At 32.4% G+C, this 22723-nt stretch overlaps 1 protein-coding gene across 5 annotated transcripts in view; it reads right to left on the reverse strand.

Moving 5' to 3' along the window:
- The window catches only part of Mp (collagen XV/XVIII-type protein multiplexin), a 1493071-nt gene that overhangs the window by 839244 nt on the left and 631104 nt on the right, over nucleotides 1-22723 (reverse strand). The gene's annotated exons all lie outside the window — the stretch shown is intronic.

Raw genomic sequence — 22723 nt, forward strand, 5'->3', positions numbered from 1 at the left:
TCCGTCAATTTTTTCAGAAGTTAAATTATAAAACAAATTAATATAAAATTACTTAAATTGGGAATCTTCCGGCATTCTGTGTTTTTGCTGATTTATTTAGTAAATTAATATTTGATGTGTCTTCACCATACTAATATCTTAATGCTACAGATCTTTTAAAGGTAAGATCGTTTACTTTATTGTTTTTTATATTAGATGTATCGCTAATACCATTCTTTTAGACGAACTGATGATGCCCATTGAACAGTGGGCGAAACGTATTCAATAAAAGATAAAGTAGCACAACTCTTATCTTTTTTTATCTCCAAATTTGACCGAAAATATCCCTTTCACTTACGAGTGCACATTTTTTTATATTATATTAAACGGTCATATTCCTTAAAGATATATATATATATATATATATATATATATATATATATATATATATATATATATATATCTACGGCATAAAGTGGACTCCGCCCATGTTAAAATTCAGGTTCAAGTGAGCTCCGTGGTCAAGTGGCCACCGATATACGGAGCTCACTTGACCATTCCATAATATTGGCTCTGTCGATTCGTCAACATGTATAGTTTCACAATTTTTAAAAATTTTGTGGAGCCCCTAAGTACCCCTGTATCATGAATGTATATCGCTTAGTTCACGTGTATATATTATAGGGGTCGTTCAGATCTTGTTCCGTGTATATTGAAACCATACGTATATCGGTTTAAGTAAGCTCTGATAGTTTGGCAACTATGGGATTAAGCCGTTTAATTCCAGCGTATATTCTAAACGGTTCATATAGACTCCTTACTATTGTTATCATTCATACGCATTACAGTATGTAACAGATGTATACTACCAAATACCTGTTTTTGGTAGGTACGTGCTTTTCTAAAAATAGATTTATAGATACAAAAGGATTTCATTACCAAGTGGATGTGTTTTTTCATACGCGAAAATTTCCTAATGTATTTTGTTAACGTGAGTATGTCTTTGTCTTTATACGTTTTATTTAAGAATCCGGTTAATAAGAACTTCTTTTATTTCATCCATTGTTTCATGATATCTTATATACAGCTTTTTTATTATTTTATTTCTTCTATTTTATTATTTTATTTTTTTCTGGATTCTATTTCTTATTATTCTATTTTTTAATTCTGGATAGAAGGTTATCTCAAAATAAACATTTAAGTGCTAAAATAGATATTTTTTTGTTAAAATGGGTAGTAGTGCACAAAAAAGGGAAGAATGATTAATTTTTCTAACATGAATTATACCACTTCACCAATATTACATATTTCTGAATGTTTTATCTCGTATTTAGGAGTAATATGTAATCAATATAAGTGGAGTTAGTGTCAAATTTGCAATAATATTTATAAGTAATAGCTTACTGACTGTACTTTACATGTTCAGTTCACATAAATAAACCTTGTCCCTTCAAAAAGAGCGATTTGAACGGTAAAGTTAACTAAGAAAGTGTGATAAGTCTTGTACCACCCCACATGCACACAAGTTAACCGGTGTTTGCAGGCAAGAGTCCTCCTGGCAGATTTAAGGAAGATAACTACCATAAGGAAGTTCCGTTCGAGGGATCAGATGGAGAGGAGCAGCTTATTTTTGTTTGTATATCTTGCAGATGTGTTGATATAGCCAGTTTTTCCTTGATTCTAGTCATAAAATGGGCTGGTATTCGTGGAGTAGATGTCACGAATCTGGACTTTGTTTTTTTTTGCTCTCTAGCTACTTATCTTCGGATATTAGGTGGATTGATAGCTACGATATTGTAGAGCTTATGTATGGATGTGAGTCTTAATATTCCCTGAATTTGGCTGACTAATTTATAACTAAATATTTTATAAGTTATTTAAATAACTATTTATAAGCAGCATTTAGATTAACAAATACCACTCCTCATACCTGATATTTTTCGTACTTCTCTTCGCTGTGTTGGGCAAGATTTAGTATTTGTGGCATATATGATCTAACCTGTCATATATAGCCACTTTTGTCTTTTAATTTGAGTTTTTCTTCTATTATCGGTTTATATTAAGGATCATGTACAGAAGTATTCTGTATAACTGGCAAAATAAATAGATATATTGGCCGATAGCTTTTGTGGTCGTTGGAGTTTTTGCCAGGTTTAAGCAAGGCAACAACTTTGTCTTTGCTTTGCTTGTCTAAAGACTTTGGATATTAGCCATTGTTGTATTTTTAGTTCAAATTTTATAGTTTTGTGCTCAGATCCTCAGCCAGGAGCCGTAATATTGTTCATTATATACGTGGATAGCGGATCCAAGCTCAACATCGTTGAAAGGTTCTCTCAGCTGACTGGTTTTGTTTTCTCTCATTATAAGTTTTTATGTAAAGTGGAGTGTCTTTATCTCTAGATATACTCTTAATATTTATACACATAATTAGAATAGTTGGTCCTAAAAAGGACCGATTTGACAAAAAACATATTGAACGGGTGATTTAAGAATTAACGATTACTTAATTATTCATTACCCAGGGTACGCCCGATTGCGGTGGTCTTATTAGTACTTCAGTTTTCGTGAACGCTTCTACTTTAAACTTCATAAAAAATGACCAATTTTTCACTTTGCTGTTACTGTTATTTTAAGACGATATTTCGAGTCAGATTTGTATAGTAATAACTATAGTCAATATATAGTCTCTATAAGTAAATGAGTTTGTGGTATCGGTTACAACTCATATATATTGATAATGAGGAAATAAACAGGTTAAAATAGGTGTAGAAAATTTTACCTACATATATCGGCACCATTGTTCAGGAGATGGGTTTATCCCAGAGATCAAAGGTTACATACTTTTACAGGCGTATTCTAGGTTCTATTTATATATTTTTATTACTAAAAAAGTGTATTTATAATAAAGGCCTTAAGCTATCTGTAGATTCCATGAATATTAGAATCTATGGAAATTAGCAAATTAAAAAATACAGACATAATTCTGAATGACCAACTTGAGACAAACAGTTATCCCCTCCTCAACTTATTCAGTTACAAAATATGACGTGTAAACGCATACCTGTTTAATTGTTAGATAAAATGAATTTCCATCAAGTAACGGTCGAATCTATCACTTACTAAAAGAGTACAAAAAGACCTGTTTATGCTTTAGAGTATGGGTACTTTAGTACAAAGTACCCTTTGCTTTTGCCAATTGCTTTGTCACTTTCTCAGCGATGGGTCTCCCTTTTGCTCATCAATAATGTTCCCGCTCGATATAGTTATTCTAAGATATTCAGATTTCACTATATGCTCTACATTTGGCTTTATCTCCTATTAATTTACAACTACGACGAAATCTTTATAATATATCTGATGCATTGATATTAAAGTGGAGTAGAATACTTGGTAGATAATATTTATTTGTTTTGAGTATACTTATTTTACGACCTAGTACATAAAAAAATAAATACTTGTGTGCTCAGTGCTTTCTAAGTCTGTAAAACAATATAATATGCTTCCATATTAGATTATACATTTATTAAGAATGTCCACTCTCTGAATTGAAGTTTTTATATTAAAATATGACTGTTTCCCACAATCTTTCACAAAAGTTATTCTTTTCTGAAATTTTCTGAATGAGGTTCAATAGGTTTTTATATTTTGTTTTACGTTTTAATCTTTAAATCGGAGTTCATTTTTTGAAAAACTATAAACATGTGACAACAAATTGCTATATGAACGGCGTTATGCATCACTAGACCCAGCCCCAATTTCTTAAATTGTGGATTATGGCGCTTTCTGATGGAAAAGAGGAGCAACAGGATAACATCAGATGTAGACCAAACAAAAAAAATTAGGACACGCATTAAAATAGCACGTGCATTATTTTTTAAACTTTAAAAGTTTCTTTGTTTTCGGGATATAAAGTTAGAGCCTGAGAATGCTTCGATATTACGTGTTCCCTACTTTTCTTTATGGCTTGGAAGCGTGAACACTAAAACAAGTCCATCTGAATAAGTTGGCCGCCTTTGAATTTTGGTGTTACAGAAGAATCCTACGAATATCATGGATTCAAAGAATGTCAAACGTGGAAGTAACTAGAATGATAGGAAATGGGGCGGAAATATTATTAACTATCAAAAGACGAAAACTTGAGTACTTAGGACATGTGATGAGAGGGCAAACATACGCATTATTACAACTTATTATGCAAGGCAAAAATAACAATGGCAAAGTAACAATAAACGTGGTTAACAATGGTGACATTGGCAACTTGTTGAGGCGTTTAGGTTAAGAAGTAGTGGCAGTTATTGCTTAAATTTTTCTATAATAGTCACATTACAGAAGAGCTAACACAGAAAGAGAATACTTAACAAAAGACATAACATTAAGTAAAATGTATGAATTGTATATTGAAGAAGCAGACAATGACCTTGTTAAATTTTCGTTTTACAAAAAAATGTTTTTAACACGATTTAATCTTCAAAGAAAAAAGTTGAAAAAAGATACTTGTAGTAGATGTGATTGTTTCGAATTAGAAATTAAAAATTGCGCAGATAACGAACAATTAAGCGTTAAAAAAAGAAAAAATGTGTACTTAGAAGAAAGAAAGCTAGACATGAAGATAAGCAACGATCAACCAGAAGTGGAAACCTTTTGTTTTGATTTAAAGAAAAACTCTTCCCCTTTCGAGAATTCTAATAAATATTGTATATTATAAGCGTCAATTATGTATTTACAACCTTGGTATACATAGCGCCAAGGATAAAAAAGGTCATTGTTATATTTGGATAGAAGGTGAAGCTGGTCGGGAAGCCCAGGACGTAGGCATTTGTCTTAAGAAACACATTGAAGAAAATGTTACTTCTGCAAAACATGTAATTTTGTGGTCAGACTCTTGTGGCGGCCAAAACAGCAGCATTAAAATAGTTTTGATTCTGAAAATGATTTTGGAAACTCATCCTACCATTGAAAAAATTACATTACGCTATTTCTTTCCTAGTCATAGCTTTTACCCAATGGTAGTGATTTTGGAGATTTTGAAAATGCCCTAAAATTTCAACAACGTTTATATACCGTTGATGATTACCTAAACGTGATGAAAACATTCCGTAAAAAGAACCCACTAGTAGTTCACAGAATGAAAAAAGAAGAATTCGTCAAGCTAAGAAGAAATACAAGCGAATCAACAGAAGAGACCAATTTAATAGATCTTGATAAAATATTAAAGTTAACAACTACAATTTCGTAAATATGGAACACTTTAAATATCTTAGATAAATAATCACGGTTAATAATAATGCCACTAAAGAAATACAGATCATAATTTAAACTTTTTACCTATTTTAATACATAGATGCTAATCATGGACAATGACTAAAACGGATAAGGAAGAACTACGAATATTTGAAAGGAAAATAATAGGAAAATTGTTTTAACCTCATTATCATATCGCTACAAATCCGTATAGAAGAAGAACACATACTTAATAAAGAAAGCTCTTATAACAATATTGTTTAGGCAAATAAATTGCTTAAGGTAGATCGTACACATGCATAGACGCCAAGATGTCAAACTTGTAAAACTGTTATGGAAGGAAGTTAGCACAGAAGAATACCACTTGGGCGTCTCAGTATGCAATGAAGAGAAAACATCCAATCATATCTCAAAAAATTAACATCGTGAAGGTTCTTCTCTGAACCCCATAACAAATGGCTAATCTTTTACTTTTCATTAAAAATTTAAATTTTAATAAGTCACGTAAATAACGTTTTAAACGTGACTTTCCTGAGATAACTTTTTTTAAGCCTGGTTTGTTTGATTACATGTAATTGATTTGATAGTCCCCAACAGATGAGTATTGACTATAGGTAGGATAGCAGGTAGTTGAACAGGCATGTGTTGATAAATATGATGGGTCGGTAGATAGTCTCATTATTCCTAAATCTGACCTCACGTTACCTTCCCCCTTCATTTGTGGAAGTCCTAAAGGCATTTTTTCTCTTGGGGCATCCTCCCAATTTAACTTGGCAATGTAGTTATTATAGAGCCTTTGGATATAGCCAGCGCAACTTTAGCATTGAGATTTAGCTTCTTACACGACGTTGTTGTCTTTGTAAGTCGAAAAATACTTCTGATGGCTTTTGTAGCAATCCTGATCTAATTAATACCTGAGTTTTACGTACATTGTTTTGTTAGCGTTCTGGCCACATATCCACACATTAGCACTGGTTTAATCACTGTTTTATATATCCTGATTTAAGAAAGTCGTATTAGACCTCTGAATTTAAAAGTATTATAAGAGGTTATATATACATCAGTTAGCTACCTGAATATTCCCTTTTATTTCTTATGTTAAAACGTTATCTACGATATCTAAAATGTTGCAATCCTTTAAAATTATATGGGTCTATTGTTACGTTATGCCCTACTCTACGTCACCTCTTTTGTATGTTAAAGAACATTTATATGCTTTATTACTGACTATTAGACTGTTTTTTTTATGCTAGTATCATTATTTTATAGTATTCTAATAATTTATGGATTAAATCCGGATAGCAAATTGATATTCTTCACTTTCTCGGAAAAATAATATTCTAACACACAAAATCCTATTAAATTGCCAAAACCTTCCTTGCATATTCTATTCACTTATGAGGGGCAGCAGCAATATCAGTACCATAATAAGGCGTATAGTACTGGACTGGCTAATCGTTGGAAAATGGGAAGCATGAGTTTTAATGTTTTCGGGACTGCCATCTGTTATCGGAGAGCAGAGATATTAGTACCAAGTTAATGCATATAGTAATTGTTGCTTGAACTTTATTATTATTAAACAACACTATATTTTCTAGTAAAATCATCATGACTTTACAGTAAGACAAATTTTCGAACGTTGGTTATGGAAACATCATGTACATACCACCAGGTTCCCTATGTCGATATCCAGCAAAATCGTTGTAATAAGGAGACGGCAAACAAAAATCCAGAGATAAAAATATGCACCAAGAAAGTCTGTTTTATTCAACAGTCGAATAAACTACAGATTCTTAATTCAAATAGTCAAAAAATCAATAAACAGCTTAGTAAAATAGAAATAACGCATATTTAAGATGTAATCCATTAACGGGCCAAGGTACAAAGCACTCCTGGCATATGCTAATGATATGGATCTTATAAGAAACTCTCTTCGGTCCGCAAACATCTTTAACAAAGTGCACGAAAAATGTTTCACTTAAAATCAACGAAATGAAATTGATATTTACGTGGCAATCAGCTGTAAAAGTCATTGCCTTTTTCGTGTCGTATCATATTTTAGCATATCATATTTTGAGTGAAATTGATCCTAAATGCGTCTAATAATATTAAGTTTGTAAAACAGCTGTCCGTTTATGCTCATTCGTTGTAAAACAGTCTGTGTAAATATAAGGGATTTATATAATCTTTTCATTTCGTAATCTTTTCGTTTTATAATTATAGTTCTCTTGCTTTTATTTTCTATGGTAATACATATACATACCCAATTCAAAAGGGAGAAAACCAGAGAGTTTTAAATTAAACATAAACATTATTCTCTCTTTCTCCTTATATGTTATATAAAAATCATCGTCATCGTATAGTCAGAACGGAACAAGATTCTATTGCCTTTTCTTCTTTTTGTCTTCCCTTTCCTATTGAAAATACAGCCAGGTAAATGACGTTTTTAAAATTTATGTCAATATTTCTGAAGTGCCTTTCCTTGGATAATTTTTTTTAAGCCCAGTTCGTTTGATTACATGTAATTGATTTGATATTCCACAACAGATAAGTATTGATTGTAGGTAGGATAGCAGGTGTTGATAAATATAATGGGTCGGTAGATAGTCTCATTATTCCTAAATCTGACCATATGTTACCTTCTCCTTCATTTGTGGAAGTCTTAAAGGCATTTTTTCTCTTGGGGCATCCTCCCAATTTAACTTGGCAATGCAGTTATTATAGAGTCTTTGGATAAAGCCAGCGCAACTTTAGCACTGAGATTTAGTTTCTTGTACGACGTTGCTATCTTTATATATGTGTTTGATCTTGGAATTAGCTCTGTTCGGTATTGGTTAGTACTCGGACCTCTGTAAGTCGGAAAATACCTCTGATGGCTTTTCTAGCAATCCTGGTCTAATAAAGAGGGTTATATATACTTAAACATCAGTTAGCTACCTAAATATTCCCTTTTATTTTTTATGTAACAACAATACCTACGGCATCTAAGACGCTGCAATCTTTCAAAATTATATGGCTTTATGCCCTACTCTCGATCCTCTCTTTTGTATGTTAAAGAACATTTATTTGCTTTTCTCATTAGTGACTATTAGACCATCAGTCAGACTATCAGTCAGTCCCACGGATTCTGGGGGGGGGGGGGGCAAAATTCTGACATATTTTAGAAAACCATCTAACAGATATATATCTCTAAAAATTGCAACTTTCAATGAAAGAACCCTGCTATTAGAAGAAAATTTCATAGAAATGGAATCTGAACTTGATAAAATCAATTGGGACATTGTTGGAGTAGCTGAGGTCAGAAGGAAAGAAGAGAGCCTAACCACTTTAAAATCCGGTCACATTTTCTATCATGTCGAAAAAAACTATGGGAATGGAGGCATTGGGCTCTTTATTAATAAAAAACTAACTGAGAATATCATATCAGTGAAAACAGTTTCCACAAGAGTTATACTTGCAAAATTACAACTAAACACCCATTACTTCATAAAGATCATTCAAGTCTATGCACCAACATCGAGTCACGCTGACGAAGAAATAGAACAGTTCTATGATGACTTGTACACAGCTGTTTCAGAAGACCAAGAACATTTTACGGTAATATGTGGCGACTTTAATGACAAAATAGGAATAAGCACTGACCCAGCTGAAAATGCCCTCGGAAATTTTGGCACACCAGGTACAAACGAAACGGGCGAAATACTCTTAAATTTCCTATAAGAAAACAATCTATATTTAATGAATAGCTTCTTCTATAAGAAGATCCATAGAAGATGGACTTGGAAGAGACCCTATGGTAAGACAAAAAATGAGATCGACTTCATCATCACTGACAAAAAACATATAGTCAAAGATGTTACAGTCTTAAATCAATTTTCGGTTGCAAGCGATCATAGAATGGTCCGAGCAACTGTAGAAGTCAATATTAGGCAAGAAAGACTGAAGATGATAAAAAGTAAAAAATTCAAACCTTGCATGCGCCCAACGAATGAACTTGAGTTTGAAAAATATATCACCAGTAACTTACTCAGAAATACAACAAGAGAAGACATAAATAACCTAAACGAAGAAATAGTAGATACATTAACACAAGCTCAGGAAAAATTTGGCCCTAAACATGGAAAAGAACAAAAAAATAGTAATGAAACGAAACAAAAAATGGAAGATCGTAGAATACTGAGAAGTGAACGAAATGTTGACTCACAAGATATAAACAACATAAATAAAGAAATCTCTAAAGCCATCAGACGGGATATTAGACAATACAACAACGAGAAAATTATAAAAACTATAGAAGACAACAAAAGCATGAAAGCATTGAGGAGAAAAATAGAAAATGACAAAAAGAAATCTTCCAACTTAAAGACAAAAATGGAAATATTATCTCAAATAGACCAAGCATATTACATATAGTGGAAAGTTTCTATGAAACATTATGTAAAAGTCAACTTATTCCAGAGCTCATCGAACAACCAATACAAAAGGTACATAATGTAGGATCGGAGGATATACCAGATATATCACGAGAGGAAATTCAACATGCCCTCAAAAATATGAAAAATAATAGAGGTCCGGGGGAAGATGGTGTAGTCATTGAAACAATTAAACTAGGAGGTCCACTTTTGATGTCCCGAATCCAAACACTTTTTAATCTATGTCTGCATAGTGAAAACATTCCAAGTAAATGGAAAAATTCGGTTACAATTATCCTCCACAAAAAAGGGGATAAAGCAGATCTCGAAAACTATAGGCCAATTAGTTTGCTTAACTACCTATACAAGCTCTTTACTCGAATACTGACAAACAGATTAGAAGCAAAACTCGATTTCTATCAATCAGAAGAACAGGCAGGATTTCGAGCAGGACACGGAACAAACGACCATTTGCAATGCCTTAAAACTCTAGTTGAAAAGTCCGAATATAACAGACCCCTTGCTCTTATCTTTGTCGACTTCCACAAAACATTTGACACAGTCGAAACAGTTGCTATCTTAAAAGCACTATCAGAATGCAGAATATATCAAAGGTATGCAAATATTATTCGAAATATATACGACATGCGACAAATGCGACAACAACCGTTAACCTCCATTGCACTGAGAAGATAAAAATTGGCAGAAGGGTGCGGCAGGGAGATACCTTGTCGCCAAAACTATTTATAACAGTTATGGAGTACGTATTTAAAAGGCTAGAGTGGGAATCAAAGGGTATTAGAATCGATGGAAAGATATTCAATCATCTCAGATATGCCGATGATATTGTTCTCATAACAGACAACTTAGGAGAAGCCAGAGTTATGCTACAACAACTACAGCAAGTAACCCAGAAAGTCGGTTTAAAAATAAACTATGGAAAAAGAAAAATGATGACCAATATCGTCCCCAACGAGCTAATAGAAATCAAAAAGTCGCCCATAGAACTTGTAGAAAAATATGTGTATTTGGGTCACAAAATAAGGTTAACGCGAAATAACCAAACATGCGAGCTACTCAAAAGAATAAGTCTGGGTTGGGCTGCATTCGGAAAAATGAGAGACGAATTTAAAACAAATATACCGATCCATTTAAAAAGAAAAGCTTTTAACCAGTGCGTTCTACCAGTCCTCACATACGGAGCAGAAACCTTAACTCTCACAAAAACATCAGCCGAAAAATTGAGAAGGACACAATGGAAGATGGAGAGAAATGCTTGGAATAAACTTAAGCAATAGAGCATTCAATTATTTAATTTATGGATTAAATCCGGATCATCATCATCATTGGTGCTACAGCCCTATAAAAGAGCCTCGACCTTCCCAAGTCTACTACGCCAGTCAGTTCTATCCATTGCCAACTGTTGCCAGTTTGCTGCGCCTATTCGTCTACCATCCTCATCTACACCATCCCTCCATCTGAGTTTTGGTCTACCCCTTTTTCTACTTCCCACAGGTTGTGACATAAGGATTCTTCTAGGAGGGTTATTCTGCTGTGATCTTGCCAGATGTCCTGCCCATCTTAGTCTTCCTATTTTTATAAAGGATACTACGTCTTTACCACCAAATATATGTTTATATCTGTGATATATCTCGTAGTTGTACCTCCTTCTCCAAACACCATTTTCACAGATGCCACCAAATATTCTTCTCAGGATCCTTCGTTCAAATATAAGCAGGAGATTTTCATCTGCCTTGAAAATGGTCCATGCCTCTGACCCATATGTCAACACTGGTTGTATAAGGGTTTTGTATATGGTTATTTTTGTTTTTTGGCTTAAGTTTCTGCTTCTCATATGTCTACTCAGTCCAAAATAGCATTTGTTTGCTAGGATTATTCTTCGCTTGATTTCTTCCGTCATGACGTTCTCCTTGGTAATCAGGGAGCCTAAGTATGTGAATTTGTCCACCACTTCAAAGGTAGAATTATCAACCGTGAGTTGGTGGCCGATGTTTCTGGCTCTATTGTTGGGTGTTGATGCCATTATCTTAGTTTTATTTTCATTTACTTGCAGGCCCATATTTTTTGAGGCGTGTGACAAGGTGGTATACATTTCTTCTAGCTTGCGTGTTGTGCGGGCAACTAGATCAACATCATCTGCATATGCCAAAATTTGGGATGATTTATTAAAAATGTTTCCTCTGCTGTCTATTTGGGCATCCCTGACCGCCTTTTCCAAAGCTATGTTGAATAGGAGACACGCCAGCGCATCTCCCTGTCGCAGCCCAACATGCGTTTCAAATGCCTGTGATTGTTCGCCCTGTATTTGGACTTTGCAAACAACTTTACGCATTGTAGCCTTAATCAATCTTATCAATTTATCGGGGATGTGGAATTCATCCATGGCTTCATACAATTTATTTCTTAGGACACTATCATAGGCCGATTTAAAATCTACGAAAAGATGGTATGTGTCGATATTAAATTCATTGGTTTTTTCCAGTATTTGCCTTAGCACAAAGATCTGGTCTGTTGTTGATCGACCAGGCCTAAAACCACTTTGATATTCGCCAAGAAGCTCCTCTGAATATTCACTCAGGCGACCATATAAGATACTCGAAAATATTTTGTATGCTGTATTAAGGAGGGTTATTCCCCTATAGTTTCTACATTCTAATTCATCGCCCTTTTTGTGTAGCGGGCAAACGATCCCAATACACCACTCTTCTGGGATTTGTTCCTCATTCCAGGCTCTCAGTATGATTTTATATATATGATTTGCTATCCGGATTAAATCCGGATAGCAAATAGATATTCTTCACTTTCTCGGAGAAATAATATTCTAACACACAAAATCCTATTAAATTGTCAAAACCTTCCTTGCATATTCTATGCACTTATGAGGAGCAGCAGCAATATCAGTACCATCATAAGGCGTATAGTTCTGGACTGGCTAATTGTTGGATAATGAGAAGCATGAGTGTAGCAGTTTTAATGTTTTCGGGACTGCTACCTGGTATCGGGGAGCAGAATTATCATTACCGAGTTAATGCATATAGGAATTGTTGCTTGAACTTTATTTTTATTAAACAACACTATATTTCCTAGTAAAATAATCATAAATTTACAGTAAGAAAAATTTTTAAACGTTGGTTGTGAAAACATCATGTACATACCACCGGGTTCACTATGTCCATATCCAGTAAAATCCTTGTAATAATGATACTGGAAACCAAAGATGAAAATATGCTCCAAGAAACTTTGTGTTATAAAACAGTCGAATAAAATACAGATTCTCGATTCCAATAATCAAAAAATTAATGAACAGCTTACTAAAATAGAAATAACGCCTATTTAAGATGTAATCCATTAACGGCCCAAGGGACAAAGCACTCCTAGCATATGCTAATGATATAGAACTCATAACTCTAATGAGAAACTCTTCCATCCACAAACTTCAATAAAGTGAAGAGAGCACAAAAAATGTTTGACTTAAAATCAACGAAATGAAAACCAAATACAAGCGAATCAACAGAAAACCAATCAACCAATTCAATAAATTTAGAAAAAACATTAAAGTCAACAACTACAATTTCGAAAGTATGGAACACTTTAAATATCTTAGATCACTAATCACGGTTAATAATAATGCCACTAAAGAAATACAGAGCATAATTCAAACTTCAGACCTATTTTAATACATGGTTGTGAGTCATGGAGAATGACTAAAACAAATAAGGAAGCACTCCGAATATTTGAAAGGAAAATAATCAGAAATTTTTATTTAACCCCATTATCATAACTACTATTTAAATGGGAATAAGCCACAATTAGAGGTTAAAGTTAGTTTATTGAAGTTTCAATTTCCACTTCGGAAATCATTCTCACTAATGTTTGTATTTTGAGAACGATTTCCGAAGTGGAAATTGAAACGTCAATAAACTAACTTTAAGCTTTAATTGTGGCTTATTCCCATTTAAATAGTAATTACTTTAAAATGCCACGAGAAAATAGCTTCAGAACTCATTATCATATCGCTACAAATCCGTATAGAATAAGAAAACATACTGAATAAAGAAAGCTCGCATAACGATATTGTTCAGGAAAATAAATCCCTTAAGGTATATCGGACACGTGCATAGACGCCAAAATGTCAAACTTGTAGAACTGGTGTGGAAGAAAGTTAGCACAGAAGAATGCCACTTGGGCATGTCAGTATACAATGGAGAGAAAACATCCAATCATATCTCAAAAAATGAACATTTCATTTGATTGCAGATTCGTGGAAAATCGATCAACTTGGAGATAAGTTGTAGTCAGCGAAGACCTACCCAGTGTTGTAGCGCTACGTATTGATAATGATAAAGAGAAAGGAGAAACAGTGACAAAAAGCAACAAAAATGGACTATGGAGCAAAGCTGCTTCAAAATCTTTGATCGGAGAGGATTTAAATGAAAGTATAAGAAATACAATGGATGATTGATGGATTCGAGAAACTTGAGACTTAAGAAAGGCACTCTCCGAAACAGCTAAGTAGTGATAAGATAGAAATAATTTTGTAGAAGTTTTACTGTTTTATTGTTAAACAAAATGGAATTAACATACGACATTATATACGCTAAAATAACTAGACAACTTATATGATACGGACATATAAGGAGAAAGTTTAATGATACAATAATCTACCCAATATTTGTTATGAGTAAAAACGATATCAATAAACAAAATAAAGAAATCCATGGCAAAAGGCAAAAAGAGTAATGATTTAAAAATGAGAGAGGTATCCTGTGGATAACATGTGCTTAATTAGGAATGAATGGAGATGAAGATCAGAAGACGTCAAAGAATGTTTTAAATTGATAAATGTATACAATTTTTAACAATGTATATTTATAGGTCATTATTAGGGCCAACGTGCTAATTTTATGTAAAATAACACTTTTCAAGTTGGTTCGGTTACAGCTCGGTGGAATCAAATACACCCAAAGTTAAAAACTATCGATGTTTATATGAAAGATGAAACCTTATGGCACATGACCGTGCAATCTTGACACCTACACATTATCACATAATTGTGAACGGTATATTGTACCTAATTACTAAGAAGTTTGTTATTTTATTCTAAGAATAAGTTTAATAATTTACGGGAGATTTAATGTATTTAAAATTTTACAGGATCCGGTATGGTAATAAGAAGTCAAATTTCACTACAACTCCATAAAAACGTGTTAAATTTTACTTTGGATATTCTTTTTGTGAACATAATAAGTAAAAATACAGTAAGTTTCATCTTCTTATTGTGCCGTATTCTAACTAAGGTTAGCGATTACTTCTTTAAACGCTTCCCATAAATTATTATAGTTTAAATTTAACTACTTTATGAAACAAATATTGCACGTCATAAATTGCAGGAATTGAAAAATTACAAAGATCTCCTGTTTACAGAGTTTCTTTTAATTTTATGTAGTTTATTATAATCCTACCGAAGGGCTTCTACTTTCTTAAACTGTTACACGACTACTCTACTCGATGTTAGTACATTTAGAGACTAAATGTTTAAGTGCATATTCATTTTAACAAAAAATAATAATAAATAAAACGAAAACTAGCCATTTCCAAGCTTATAATAAATACTTTTTTAAGTTTGAAAATAATTAAAGCAAGTAATATAAATAACCACCATAAAATATTTAACTACATTAACCGAGTACCTATTTGTGAAATTTCTCGATGACTAAATTGATTGATATTTAAATAAATTTGAAGTTCCAAAACGTACCTGCTGTAAAATTTAAAAATCTACGACTAATCAAATTATTGGCAACATCGGAGGAGTTTAGTTGTATACGCAAAGAAATGTATATGGATCCCAAAAGTGTTTTAACCTATTACGGAGTCCACTTAATCCGACGTGTTGGTCGGAGTCCACATAAAGCGCTACCAAGATAATAATATACACGATGTATATTCGCCTGGAGTTAGTATAATACCGTTTTAGTACGGAGCTCCCATTAACCGCTAGATCTATATATATATATATATATATAATATATATTATATATTTTATATATATATACATATATATATATATATATATATATATATATATATATATATATATATATATATATGTTGTTATGATGTGTTTTTTGTTTGAATGATGAGCAATGAGTATTTTTAATAATATAGGGTTTTTATCGCGGTTCTCAAAGAATTAGCTTGTAAGTACTTTTTTAAATTATCTTTATTATAACTATTATGAAACACACATATATATCTAACTTAGCCAATGTAAATTTAAAATAAACTATCTTTAAACTGATATTCTTATAAAACTAATTAAATTCTATAGACAATCTAAAATTTAAACAAACTATCTTCAAAATTGAAATTGTTATGACACTAACTAAATTATATTAACAAAATTTTGTACCTTTCTTTCACTGAATGCCTAAATGAACTGTTTTCCACTAAGTATATAGATTCTAATCACCACTGAATGTCTTCGTCCTTCAGTTATCCTTGTTTTTTGTGAAATTACTTTTTCCAATTATCAGCTTCTACCAATTTAAGATATAGTTTTCTTCACCAGCATTTATACACCACCAACCAAACCAGCAAACACCATTTATATTTATTCTTCTTTTTAATATATCAATATCCAATTATTATAAGTTGATTTATACTAATCTCCAATCATAATATAATTTTATTTCTTCCAATATACCTTTTTGTATCTTCAATAATTATTTGTGTATAATTATAAATGTGCATTAAATATATGCATAAATTTTAATCTTCATTTAACTCACTATATTAAACAATTGGACTATCTCCAACTAACTTTCATATTTCTTATAAAACTGCTTGACTGATTTACTAAAACTGTGAACAATTGACTTCACTAATTAATTGTGTCTATCTTCTACTAACTTTCTTAATAAACTGCTTGACTTCTAACTAAAAACTTCCTAAAACTGCCCTCTTGAATCCAAATCACGGGTATTTATATCTTTTGGATATTCCAGAACCATCTGGTAATAGATCATGTTCCAATTTGTTCTATCAAATACTTGTCTGAATTTTCTGGAACAAACCATTTCGCAAACATGGCCATCTCCGGAGATCCAGAGAATTCCATTCTTTTCTATTAATAATTTTGTTTACATTTAGGCTTTTCAGATCAGAATAAACATTCAAATTAGTAACTAACACTCTAATTTAATAAAATACACATTTCAAACAATATAACCCCACTTATATTCGTAAAATTCTTAAAATGACACTTAGGAATGGAGGGTATAGTGTGTTGCCTAGTCACATGGCTCACTTAAAAATATCTACAAAATCATAACTACTAAAATACAACTTTTTACACTTATTATATGCTAATTTCTTAAAATGCCCTCACATAAATAATTTTTATAAAATTCTCTAGTATATAAATTCTTAAAATAATCAAATATTTTTTTATATCTAATATTATGTAGTATATAACTTATAAATTATTTTCTATAAACCCCAATTGTCACAATATATATGTATATATAGTCGGTTAAGTCAAATTTTGTCAGATCTACCAGAAGAATTGACCAAGTCATTTTAATGCAATACAACTGTAAAACAAGACTCGCATCTTATGCACAATGACTAAGTGCATAAGACAATTTTGGTTACATACAAAACTGACCAAGTCAACTTAGTCACTTTTGGCTGTCAGCAGATTGGACTTGTCCGTTTATTGCCTGCTGTTGGATTATGGTTCGGAACTGTTTACAATTATTTAAAAACAGTAAGATATTAAAAAAGGATGTTTAGCAGATGAAAATATTAAGTGTCCTTATGCGTTAATGGTATGGAAGACCATGTGACTGCTGAAAATAAGTAAAGTATTAAAATTAAGTAATTATTGTCGTTCTTAAGAAATTGAGGTTAGATTTTTTTTCCATATTACTCTTTACGTATTTTAGTGCTCATTTATTTATATAGGACTACATGTTTAAGTAGTAATTTGATAATAAACATGTATTTAAACTGAAACCTCTAGATTTTTTACTTTTACATTGCTTAGGTGCAGCATATGTAGAGGTTCAACCTTCAGAAAACTTCACTGCATTTACCGATAACGGAATACTTTCTACAAGTAATATCCAAAAAGGTAATTATGAACGGTATAGTAAATCGGAAACTAGTAGTGAATTAGGTTTAGAGAGCAGCGATGAATATGCTTCGGAAAGCGACGAAAAATCAGATGATGAGCCCCTGACAAAGAAAAGATCACGTTGAAGAAAATCAGAACCAGAAACATGGAAAAGAAACATACTTAAGGAGAAAAGAAAGTTGTGTATGTCGTACAATAGCAGAAACAAAATAAATCCAGCTAAAAGTCCAAAATTTGTGAATTGTAACAAATGCAAGTGCACTTCGAAATTTACTAAAGAGGACAGAATTTCTATTTCTTCAAATTATTGGAATCTTAGTAACTGAAGCCAAAAAGACTTTATTTTATCATGTTTTAGAAATTACTTGTCAAAATTTTACAGAATTCGTACCGGCACGGCTACTAGAAAAGACTAGAAAGAAAGAAGTGCAGAAGTATAGGAATTATTAGTAGTAATGCATTAGTCATAGTCCAGTGGATCATGCTTTAAAAGACAAAAATGTAAATGGGTTATTTAATATGGAGGATAAAAGGCAAAGGCAAGGTCCTTACAATAATAAAACTCCAGGATAATTAGTACAGAAAGTTAAGGAGCACATTGAGAGCTTTCCCACTATGGAATCACACTATTGTCGAAAACGTTTAAATAGGTTATATTTTGATCCCAGTTTGTCCATCAGCAAAATGTTTGAACTTTATATGAAACAGTGCAAAAGTTAATATGAAGCTCGTGTTAGTCAAGTCACTTGTACAATTTTTGGAAAACATTATAATATGCCATTTCTTAATCAAAAGAAAGATCAGTGTGAAATTTGCAACCAGTAGAAACTAAACTATTGATGAAGAATATTGGGGGACGAAGCAGCTGAGGCAAAAAATCTGACAAATATCGAGCAGCTGAAGAAAAAACATTTTTAAGTGCTTCGTTAGATTTACAAAGTATATTGCAAATACCATCCTCATATGTGTCACAAATGTATTATTCTCTTAATATGTGTTTTCTTAAAGCTTACAGTTTTACAATCTCTGACGCGGCAGCTCCAAATATTGCGTAGTGTTATGCATGGACAGTAATTAATGGTCAATGTGGCAGCTCCGAAATTAAAACAGAATTGATCAAGTGGATAAAGACTCTGCCAAAAGGCATCACAGTGGTCAGTTTATATTCTGACACCTGCAGTGGTCAAAACCGCAATCAGTTCATTGCCGCATTATTGTATTTTAAAACACATACTCACATTAAGATTGTGCACAGTGCCATTGAGTCTGCCAAGACAAATAATGCCATTTTTACCATGAACAATCTGTTGAATGTCTTAAAGTTAGCCCGTTCTACAAGACCCAACAAACATAGCACTGCCTACAGAGTTGAAGAATTGCAGTATTCAGACTTTTTCGAACTTAAATCCCTACCAGAGGTGTTATTAAAAAATACAGTCAAAGAAGAAAATGGAAACAAAGTATCATGGTTAAAATTAAAAGTAATGCGTTTTGAGAAAAATAAACCTGGCTGTATTCTTTATAAGTAAAATTATGGTGATCCTAACTATTAGACTGTTTGAGTATTTGGCAAGGGCAGACCAGCTGATATTCCTAAAAACATTCCAATGTTATACAAATAGCTTTTGTCTATACTAGAGAAAAAGAAAAACAGCCTTCTTCGAATATTGTGTAGAAACCAAATTATTCCGCCAGAGTTCCATGAGTGGTATAAATCGATTCCAGCAGACAAGATACCGGAACCAACTTCTTCTGAAAGCTACGACACAGCAACTGAACTGCTATTTATTTTTCCATTTAAATAGAACTAATTATAGATAAGTTCCGGATTATTGAAATCCATTCTGTCAAATTATTATCTGTCTAGAAATTAGCTGTTTTTTTTTTAAAAATCTTATAAATAAATTAAATTTCGCAAAAACTATTTAACCGATCTATCCCATTTTAAAGACATAATTTAAACACAATAAGACACTCAAATTCAGGTATACCATTTTTAAAGTAAAAACTGGACGCCTGGACGCTGACGGAGACGCTCACGAGAAAACTAGAAGCATTCGAAATGTGGGTGTACCGACGCATTCTTCGTATATCCTGGACCGAACATGTCACCAACACAGAGGTAATCCAAAGAATCGGAAAGGAGAAAGAAATCGTGAATACAATTAAACAAAGAAAGCTTGAATATCTAGGCCACATATTGGGACACGATAAGTACCGTCTACTGCAATTGATTGTCCAGGGAAAAATAGACAGTAAGCGAGGGCCAGGCAGGAGAAGACACTCGTGGCTCCAAAATCTGAGGAAGTGGTTCGGGCTCACATCGGTCGAACTATTCAGAAGCGCCGCAAATAAGATCAGAATTGCCATGTTAATAGCCAACGTTCGCAACGGACAGGGCACTTGAAGAAGAAGAAGAAAAACTTTGCACACGGAACTGCTCGATCTTTGATAGGCGTCAACATGGTATAATAATCAGAAAAATGTAATCATTATTATATTAGGAATTTTAGAATTATATTGATTAAATAACCAAGAACATTTGTTATTATTATTAATATAAATTTTACGAAATAACTCTTCAAGTCAAATATTCCACAAAATAATAATTTTAATTAAATAGATTAGACAATTGTACGCAACTGATATGGGAATACTTCAAATTTTAATGATAGTTCAGCCGCTTTTTTAGAGTAAGAATTTTGTTAACATTTTGATTTCTTACACAATTTGATCATAATATATTATTAAATTGTATTTATAAATACACATTAAATTTAGATTAAAAACTTTAAAAACTAATTATTATTTTGTATTGTGATTGTGCTATGCGAAAACAACTAAATAGTTTGTAGAAAGCTGATAAGCTTTTATATAAGATAGATCATTTTGAACAAAAAATAATGGCGGGACGTTTTTACTATTAATGCTCTAAAAGAGGTAAGTTTAAAATTTGGAATATATAATTTTGTATTAAAAATTTTCTTATGTATTTTATTGTGTTGCAGTAGTCTTAAAACTAACTGTATTTACTGTTAATATAACAGTTTGACAAATAGTTGACATTTTAAACATTCCTTACTTACTACCTATTCTGATGTTTTGGCAAAGCTGTGGGGTTCTGACGTCGTAAATCTTGAATGACGTGCAATTATTTTTATATGAAAAAGTTTGTACATTAAAAACGAATTTTAATAATTAATAAACAAGCTATTAGCAATATTCAAAATTATCGATTTTTTTGTTCATTTTCCAATAACTTTTTTGTGTAATAAAATATTTTAATTTAGCATATCTCATTTTGTGTTTGTTTTTGTTCTGAGAAAGTTATCTGTTACGTCAAATCTCTAAATAGACATGTTTTTAAGTTATAAGCAACATAACAAGTTTGTCGTTTAGTTTCACTAAAAAATCGATGAATCTTTAGATAAGAGTAATTTTGTAATATCTTATTAATAATTACACGTTTAAACTGTCAATACCGTCTATATACTTGTGTCAAAAAAAAACTAACTTAATTGAGCTAGAATCTTATTGCAAAATGAGGGATCAATTCTGTTATTTGTCCTTTCAACATTAGCATCCCATCGTGTTCTAATCTTAATGCCCATAAAATCAATAGTTGCTGTTATTAGACAGTAAATCAGCATTCGATTATCAATAATATTCCACTGTATGGGCTTCTATGACATACATAATTAGATAGGACTTCAATATTCACAATTTGTAATAGAGCACCAAGTTTTATAGATGAGTTTATTTTTGTTGTTGTTGACCTGTTGTTAACTATAGGTTGAGATTCATGTATGGCAAGCTCAGGAATCTGCTCATGTATTTCATTAGGGCTAAATATATAACTACCGCTTGGTTGCTAATCTCCTGTTTGACTTCGCTTCTGATGGTATCGCGTCTAGTATCTGAGATTGTTTGTTTTAATTACCCGATATTGATCTGCTACTCAGATATTTAAATTCATGGGTACTACCTGCAAAATTCGGTATACAGATGTTGTCTATCTCAAATAAAATCGGAGAAGATCAGGCGGGGTTCACGGCAGGAAGATCTTGCATAGACCACATTTATACACTCCAACAATTATTTGAAAAAAAATGGCAAAAATAGACCAGTACACATGGCATTCATAGATTTAAAAAAGGCATATGACACAGTCCCCAGAAAACAACTAGGGAACACGGTGAAGGAAATCGGAATAACTCAGAGGTTAATAGAAGCCGGAAAAAACCTTTACAATAACAACAAGGTAAGAGTTAAAACCGGCAATAAATACTCCAACGAATTTAAGACCACAAAAGGCTTATTACAGGGATGCTCTACATCTCCGACACTGTTCAAGATATTCCTCGAAAAAATATTAAAACCATGAAAAAGGAAATGTGAAGGGATGGGAATACCAATCCGGGACAACTTCTTGTACACATTAAGCTTTGCAGATGACCAAGTAGTAAGGGCTCAAGATGAAGAAGATCTGTACTATATGCTCCGAAAATTAGAAAAGGAATACACAAAAAATGAACTGGAAATAAATCGAGAAAAGACCGAATATTTAACAACAGAGCAAGAACCAGTGAGAAACTTGGAAATGGACGATAATAGGGAAATTAACGGCACTGACAAATTTAAATATTTAGGATTCATACTCTCAAAAAATGGAACCACCGAGCAAAAGATCACCAATAGATTAGCACAGACAAGAACATGTATTAAACAAATGAACGGGGTACTGTAGGATAAACAGATTACCAGATATACTAAGAAGAGAATTTATAACACCTTGGTACGCAGTATAATGACCTATGGAGCAGAGAATTGGGTAATAAATAAACGAAACAGGTCCAAAATCACAGCAACTGAAATGGAGTTCATGAGAAGAAGCTGAAGAGTGACAAAAATGGATCGCATCAGAAATGAG

The sequence above is a fragment of the Diabrotica undecimpunctata genome, chromosome 7 (genome assembly GCF_040954645.1).
Source record: "Diabrotica undecimpunctata isolate CICGRU chromosome 7, icDiaUnde3, whole genome shotgun sequence".
In the NCBI taxonomy this organism is placed as follows: Eukaryota; Metazoa; Arthropoda; class Insecta; order Coleoptera; family Chrysomelidae; genus Diabrotica; species Diabrotica undecimpunctata.